Source organism: Hippocampus zosterae, chromosome 6, assembly GCF_025434085.1.
Source record: "Hippocampus zosterae strain Florida chromosome 6, ASM2543408v3, whole genome shotgun sequence".
NCBI classification, from domain to species: Eukaryota; Metazoa; Chordata; class Actinopteri; order Syngnathiformes; family Syngnathidae; genus Hippocampus; species Hippocampus zosterae.
In genome coordinates, this window is record NC_067456.1 from 18,164,643 (window position 1) to 18,173,744 (window position 9,102).

The window sequence follows — 9,102 nt, forward strand, 5'->3', positions numbered from 1 at the left end:
TTTGTCTGGGCTTAGTGTCATCAATACGCCTCAGCACCCCATTGACGAGTCACAAGGGGCATTTCGTTTCATGACCTTTTGGATCTCCTTATCTTCCCTTACAGGAGATTTGACACGGTGGCTGTTGGTGAAAATGGTTACCGGTAATCTTATTCAGGGGAACTTTCACTGTTGTAAAATGGTACAGATATCACATGAATTGGTGCACACTGTATATACGTGTCCCAAAAGCATTGTATTTTTGTTCTTTAAATTATTAAACTAAGCTGCCTTGATGGTGGACTGCACTCTCTGATGGAAAGTCTTTTTTTTTAAAAAGGTACTGTATTCAGATTTTTTTTCTTAGAAAATCCGACCAAATTCTGAACTAGCTGTACAAGTGCAGGCCCATTGACTATTTTACCACTTTAAAATGTCTGACATCAGAAAGATTTTTTTTCTTTTGGAAAGCGACTCGACACATGAAAGGGGAAGAGGCTGAGCACCATGTGGGGAACAGCTAAAGCTAATTCTACTTCATTGAAATGAGAGGGGCATGTAAAAAGCAAACACACATACAGTCGGAAAAGCTGACAGCTTAACTACAAAGAAAAGGGGCTCAGGAGTCAGAAAAAAAAGAAAACGATCGGACAAATTCACAAGTCACTGAAGGCTGCTGCCACTCTGCGGTTTCTCAAAGGTGAGTTCTGCCAGAAAGCAATAAAATGACAAAGACATGTGGGCGCTTCCATCCATTTATCCATTTCCTAACCTGCTTATCCTCAAAAGAGTCGCAGCCGTATTGGGGCCAATCCCAACTGACTTTGGGCAGTCGGTGGCGTAGACTCTGAACTGGTTGCAGCCAATCGCAGGGCACACATAGAAAAATAACCATTCGTGCTCACAATCACACGCAGGGCACACATAGGAAAATAACCATTCGTGCTCACAATCACACCTATGGACAATTTAGAGTGATCAATGCATGTTTTTGGAATGTGAGAGGACGCTGGAGTACCCAATGAAAGCATAGGGACACTATGCAAACTCCCTCGGACCTGAAAACCTGGACTCACTCCCACGCACCCATTATTAATATGCTTATTTTTCTATTTTATATTTATTTAAATACTTTTTTTCTTTGACTATCTTCCTTTCATAATTTTGCTGCTGTAAATTGGGAATTTCTCTATTATGAGACAAATAAAAGTTTTCTTATCTTATTTTCAGAACTGCCAATTTGAAAGATTGTCATGTTTTTGAATAAAGGGGCAGGAAATCTAAGTGTTTTTTAATCTGATTCAAGGTTACGGTTCAACGGGCTTCCAAATTAACTGGCTCCCGATACCAGCAGGGGCTGTTAGAGCAATATCAGTTCAATATATTTGTTTCCATTATTTTCTTTGTAAAAGCAACAATTAGAACAGGGTTGGGAAACTGATGGACAGGAAAACAATTTTCTAGGAGTGTTACTAGAGGGAGTGGAGGGGGGGGGCACATATGAACACCCACATCCTAACCAGATGTATGACAAAAATGCAATTTTAAAAGTGCTTTTCATATATTTAGTTTTTCAGAGTAAATTTATCAATGCCTGTAATAAATATTCAACAACAAAGGGTTTGAAGCAAAGAACAAAATCACATATTGCATTTCTTGCGGGAAGAAGTTGGAAGAAGTAGTGACGAGGATGTGTAAATTTGTAAATTTCCCCAGTGTGGGACAAATAAAGGATATCTTAATCTTAGGGTGTGAGAGAATTTTACCAGCCCTTACCCTGCTCAATACAGTTTGATTTTTTTACCCTTCTTTATTCAACATATCCTACACTATCTCAACTCATCTCAACTCAACTGTATTTATAGAGCACTTTCAAACAGCCATGAACCATAACATACAGTATTTGTGTTGTCAGTAGGCTGAAAAAGAACATCATGAAGGTCACGTTTCATTTCAGTCACATTCACAGACATTTATACCATATGTTGTCCTACTATGTTAAATAACAGGCATGTGAAAATATACAGAGAAGGTTTGAAAGCAAGCTGCGGCTTTGAGAAGTTTCTAAGGTAAGGTAAAGATTATACAAGTGTCCCTGAGGACATCTCATTAAAAGGCAGAGCATTGCCTCTAACGCTGATAGGCGTGAACTAGTTCAAAGACTAATGCTCAAAAAGTCAATCACAAGCTGTTCTGTTACACTGGTAGCACTTTGTTGCCACTTTGTTGTAAAGTCAAAAAGTTTTTTTTCCATTGATTTCACTGCTATTGTGGTTCAATTAAGTCATGCTACCTTCTAATAGTTTCCATCATCTTAAACCCTTTATTAACTAGATAGGCAATTCGCACCTGTCATACAAGTGAGTAAAAGAAGGGGGGGGGGGCTCCTTAAATACAGTTTGAGGATGGGTTTTTTTTGTGGCATATAGACTTAGAGCCAAGGACAAATTGATTAATTAATTCAAAGCATTTCAAGTTGAGGAGGGTGCGGAATACAGATGATGGATAATATAAGGATGAAGGAGGAAGACATGAGGAAGTCATGAGGGGGTACAAAGGGCCTTGGAGCGAGTGCCTGCTATGTTGAAGTCGTTGGTTGGAATAATTTGGAAATAAAATGCAGGAGATGAAATTAATACAAACCTCATATCCTAAGGTAAACTAATGATGTGTTCAATCAGCCTGCCACGCATGTTTTTGGAATGTGGGAGGAAAACAGAGAAAACCCAGGCAGTCTCGGGGAGAACATGCAAACTCCACACAGGGAGGCCGGAGCTGGAATCGAACCCAGTACCTCTGCACTATGAAGCCGACGTGCTAACCACTGGACTACCGGGCCGCCTTCTGTCAAACCATACGATACTGAAAAATAAGATGACACAAACTCAATAACTAATAATGCATAAACTAATCACCAACATTATCTCAGGAGCACACTATTAAAAAAAACTTTAACCAGCAAAACAAAAATATATAAAATATATATATATATATATTTTTTTTAATCAAAGATGATGTCTGGATTAATGGCTACAATGAGCACATTTTGCAATGCACAGCTTTTCGAAGAGAGGTTTGAAGCAGGACATAGCAACTCCTGCTCAACTGTGGAGCTGGGACCTGTATTTTAGTTTACTGAAGAAGCAGTCATGATTGAGGTGTAATGTCTTGAAGTGACGCCTTAATTTATTTGGCTTAAAAGTAAATACTGTAATCACTTCGATCTTTCCTCGTCTGCCACCGCAGTCACATTGAAGGCAAGCGCTACATACGCCTTGTCATATTTCCTCCCTCAGAATGCTCCCTGCGCAAACTCTGCCAATGAGAGCGCCACTGCCCCCTAAGGTAGTGGAGGGGCAGGGGGGGAGCGCCCCACTATTTGAGAAACACTGAATTAGAGCAACAACAGCAAAAAGGGGGCATTAGAATAATTGATGAGAAAGAATAACAATTCCATAAATAACATAGCTTTTGAAATCTTCAGTTTTGCAAAAAAATATATTTCTGCATTTCAGCCCATTGTCTTTTGATTTAAAAAAAAAAACTACTAGCATTGGCATTGTTGTTTCTAAATACTGCCAATGTTTCAAAGGCTTCAGTGGTTAGCCCAGAAAAGCCAAAGAAATGCATCCCTTCTCTGGCCTGCTCATTCCAAGCTCTGTTAAAGCCTCATGTGTAATGTGGGTTGAGCATCTTGACTACTCCACTCTTTTCATTTATGCTGAAGTACAACCAGGAAATAGATGGCCAAATCGTGGCTTGAACAGAGTATGTCCAGCTATTCAGCTGCTTCTTTAGTCTGCAAAATTCTGATGAGATTTGCATCTATTGCGAGGCATGTCTTGCAATTGGAGAGCTGTCTTTTTCTTAACATTTGTGGTTGTACAAATAGAGAAGAAATAGTTACCACTACATAGTTGTCGAAACACACAACATTATCCACTCTCATTCAGTATATTTGCACTGGCTTTCCTCATTGGTGAGCGCTTCATTCCTAACACTGCTGACTCAGTTAGTCCCGCTTCAAAATGGGACTGTCAAGAAAGTCGTTCAGTCTTCTTTTCAAGAATACCTAAAGGGAGGAGGAAAAAAAGAGCAACAAGGAAAACATGCCATACTTTGAGTGAGTTATGGGGCCTTTTGGGACAGCACAGCATCTTTACAGCTGAATAAATTATGAAGTGTCTCTCACCTGAGTTAGTGCTTTCAAAACGAATGACTGGAGAGTGCTTGTTTCAATTCTCGATCAATCAAGCACACAGCCCCTCTTTCCAGGTTGCTGGGGGATATTTGTGTGCAGTGGGAGAGGCTAAGACATTGCCAAGACAGAATAGTGATGATGCTGGACACCACCCTAACTCTTGCCTCGCTTGGCAAGAAAGAGAAAGGTTTGCCATGACACAGTCCGAGTGGATGCAACCCCATTTACTATTCTGCTGTTGTTTTGGCTTTGGAACACATTTTAAAAGGAATCCCGACTGTCAAGACATGTTGGGCTACATGATTTATTTGGTTGTTAGAAACATTAACTATAAGACACCATTTTCGAAAAAAATGTCCAATTCAGTACAGTCTGTAGAGACTTCATTTGCATATACACATTCTGGCTCGTGGCGTAACATGGTTGCATATTCTCAAGGTTTCTCCCAGTGCTCGACAGGCCTGGCAGGCTGCAAGGCTTGGCAGGTTGTGCGGTCCCAGTTCGCCACCTCGCCAATGCTGAAGTGAAAAAGGGTATGGTGAGGTAAATATTTCCTACAATTATCTGTCAAATTTACACAGGAGCATATCAAGCATCTAAATGTCTTTTTGGACAAAATAAATAAAGACATGTAATACATAAATTATAATGTCCGTATGCACATTGCATAAAGCAATCCCACAGTCCTGCACGCAGCCAGTGACGCACATGATTTGCTGCACCATAATCTCAACATCACTTGGCGGCATGCAAGCCAGCATTAGCGAGATAGTACTTCTGATGCAATCCTACAATTGATGAAATTGCACACAAAAACACCCCAGCTCCATTGACCCGAGTAAATATTCATTCGTACAGTGAAGAATATTCATGCTCTGAAAAAAAAAACATTATTAAAAACATGTTTGGTTCTTTTGTAATCCAAGATAACTTAAAGCTCCATTTTGAGGCTTTTATATACAGTAAGTGGTTTTCAAATGAACACAACATATAGCAGATCTGACCAATCCATGTCAATTTCAGACTTAAAATAATGTACAGATTTAAGTCCCACGCATTTCCAATTAAACCACACCCAGATATGCAGATATGCTGAAGTCTCAAGATTTGATGAACTCTACCATGAGTTCATTCGTTTGTTTTGAATTCAGTTTTTGAATTCAATTTTGGAATCGGAAATCCTGCTGTTACGATTGCTCAAATTATGTGGAAAGTGAGAGAATCAAGTTTGAAGATAATACTAAACTGATTTTGAAATTCAAAAGTATTTATTTTTAATCGAGGTGCTAAACCAGAATATTTGGAAGTGAATTAGCCATTCATCCATCCATCCATGTTTTCTGCTGTTACTCCTCATCAAGTCCTAGTCCTCAGTGAGCTGCAGCCTATCCAACTGACTTTTGGTTGGAGGGTGTGTCCACACTGGACCGGTCGCCAGACTGGTGGGGCGTATACACACAGTTATTCACACTTACATTCACCAATGCACAATTGATCTTCCACTTAAGTAATTTGTATGTATTTGGTACATGAAAGGACATTGTATGTGTTAGGAATATGGAAGGACACTGGGAATAGTGCCCATGATTGGAAATCGGCAAATAATATTAGTAATGCAGAAATGGTGACTGTTGCTGCCGTGATTCAAATTGAAATTGAACCCTAAGGTTGAGCAAGTGCGTTTCTCCGAGTAGACGAATAAGAGAATCAATTTGAGTCAAGAGCACCTGGCGCCACAATTGTTTGAGCGTATCAAAGGCTAACCTTCCTGCTCTCGCACAAACAAACAAACCATAAATCACCACTGATGCTGCTAGGCCACCACTGGCTTCATCACAAAGCTCCTAAGAGTCAATGCCTTTCAGAACGCCCTTTAACTTTGAATACAAGCCGCAGTGTTCGATGCTATCCATCCATTTATTTTTTATTGTTTTGCAGATGTCCCACGCTTTAAACAATTCTGGGTGGCACGGTGGACCAGTGTTTACCACACCCGCCTTAAAGTTCCGAGATTGGGGTTTGGCATTCACTACAGGAAGGCCGGAGCCTTCCTGTGAGGAATATGTATATACTGGATTCGCTTAAGGTTTTCTGTAGGTAGTCTACTCTGATTTCCTCCGACATTCCAACAACATGCATATAAATTTCACTGTCCTTAGGTTTGAATGTGTGTGCAAATTGCAGTGCAATGTGCCCTGTGATTGACTGGCAACCACTCTTGGGTGTATCTCAAACAAAAGTCAGTCAGCTGATGGACTTGTAAGGATAAGGAGCATAGGAGGAGGATGGACAAAAAAAAACTCTGGTATTTTAAGAATAAAAGCAGACATAGAAGGACCACATCGAGTTGCTTTGATGGTCATTAATATTTTATACTACTGGGCACGATGGAGATTTTCTTGGAAGTTTGTCCTTCCTTAAAATATTTTTCTCCCACGAATGCAGGTGATAAATTGGGTTGTTTTAAGCGCTTGGCTGCTTTTTGGGTGCTCATAGCAATGATGATGAATCACCAGAAGCAAAGTCAGATGTGGTGAACCCTTTCAGGGACAGCGGTTACGATAGTGGACAGCTTATCATGTCATCAGGTTACAAGGTGCATGAAAGGGTTAAATGTGGATTTTCTGATCAGAGAAATCAGACGTTGCCACTACGGTAGCAATTCCAAGAATCCACTGAGTTTGCCTTGAAGTAAAACTGCTCAACTTTTCAAATTCAAAATGTTCAAACACATTTTTTGAACGTATGTCTTGAAGGTTTTTTTTCTTCTTAAAGGTGGTAAGGACAACAATTGTCAGTCACGCATGTTTGTTTTGCACACCCCTAATCGCACGTAACATCAAGGGCAGGGCATCATTGGCTTGCGTGTATTTGAGCTAACACGCCTGATTATTTGATAAATAAAAGAACACTCATTAGTATTCAGTGTGTGTCCCAAGTGAGTCTATCACTCTCAAGCAGGAGAGATATTTGCAAATGACAGCAACCCGGAGGTCAAATCAATACTCTGTCGAAAATATTACAGTAAAGTAGTGAGGCAAAAGCATTTATATTCTTAATAAATCTTTCCTCTTCAACAGTTCAATGAACGACAACAGTGTCCTAGACACTGAAGGAAAGCAATTGCACTTGCTTTGAGTATTTCCATGACTATTCTGAGATGTGACATCTGTTCAGTTTTTATCTAGTGTTTAAAGACAAAAAAGAAGACACTGACATTTGGATTTCTCTTCTTATTTCCTCACTCATGTGCATATATTTGCAAGGTTGAAAATTAAAGGAATCCTATAGTAGTTTAGCTTCTCATCTTTTTAGTTGTATTTTTTTTGCATTTTTCTCCAGAGAAATTTAACTAAAATGGTTTTAACTTCAGTGTTTTTTTTCTTTTAACAGACAAATTGGTAAAAAAAGAAGAGTTTTTTACTTTTTACTTTTTTGCTGCAATCTGGACAAGTGTGGCTGTATGGCATCCATGTAAAGATGGCTTCTAAATACACTCGGCTTTCATCCAAGCATCTGAATTTCATCTAATTTGAAAACAATGTATGATATTGTGCAGTGATTGGGATGAATACAGAAAAGTTCAAAAAGTGAATTTTTTGACTTCTAAAACATGTCTGTGAAACAACTAACTGCTATTCTAATTTGAAACGCTATAGCTGCTAAATGGCACTCAGTATTGACCAAGCTGCATCGATTAAAATACCAATCTTAGCAATAAAGTCTGTGAATCCTCATTGAGTATCCTGCCACTCTTGATTTACCTCATGAAAATGACACATGACTATTGCTGATGTAAAACGCCCAATAAAGACAGCAGAGGTCTATGTTGAGCCAGGCCGATTCTTTGTACAGATGATATTGAGAGCTTGCACCAGAATGGTCGAAATAAGAAAAAGTATGATGGAAGAAAGTCATCGCAGATGATGCAACACGTACAACACTATGGGTCCCGTTTTGGTAGGTTGGCGCATGGGCGCTTAGCATAAAAATTGGTGCATCATTTTAGTGCCAGGGCAAATTTAGTTTACAGTGTTTCGAAATTGGACAGACCACGTTGCGCCTTGCTGGGCTTTCTGGCAGACCGAGGATGTTTTTCATCAAAGGCCCCGAGGTAACAGAAAGTAGGCTATTTAGACCAGCTAAAAGCAAGTCTAAGCTGTTAAGCAGATGGGAGAACGTGATTTTGGTCAATTTGATTAAGCCTCAGGTAGATCTTGGTAGAGAAGATGAGCTGTGCATACTGGCTGCTCACATTAATTCATAGGTATTTATGAACAGTAAAAGGTTCCTTTTTATACTTTTACTTTTAGCAGCTGATTGGATAAAAGTGTTCCAATCTGAGATGAGCACCAGAACAGACAGATTTGTACACATACAGTACATTATACCGTAACAGTGTATCAACGCATAGTCAAATTTTAATTATTTCTCCACCAAGCTGGATGTTAAATCAATAGCAAGTATCCGATGTGAATGAATTACAGATCAAAAGTGTATTTATAGATTCCAGACCAGGCAACATTTTGGATCAATTGCAGTCAATTGCCTTTTTTCTTTTCATTTAATGGTTGATCCCACAAGAAGAAAGTCATCAGAGCTTTTGTGGGTATGCTCTGACCTTGAGATGAGTCAATGTTTATTTGAGCCTTCTCCACAGAGACTGGAAGGACTGAAGCAAACACATTCCCAACAAACTCAATGACCACATTGGATAGACAGTATCTGTACATTTAGATCCAATACAGGAGAGAACATGATCCCATTTCAACATTAATAATGTTGATTTTTGATTGACTGTTTTAATCAAAAAACTAATGAAAGTTTGCAGTGGTTTAGAACTGTTGTATAATATAGTTTCCATGATATACTGTGGTGGCACGATAGTCAACTGGTTAGCACGTCCGCCTCACATCAGATTT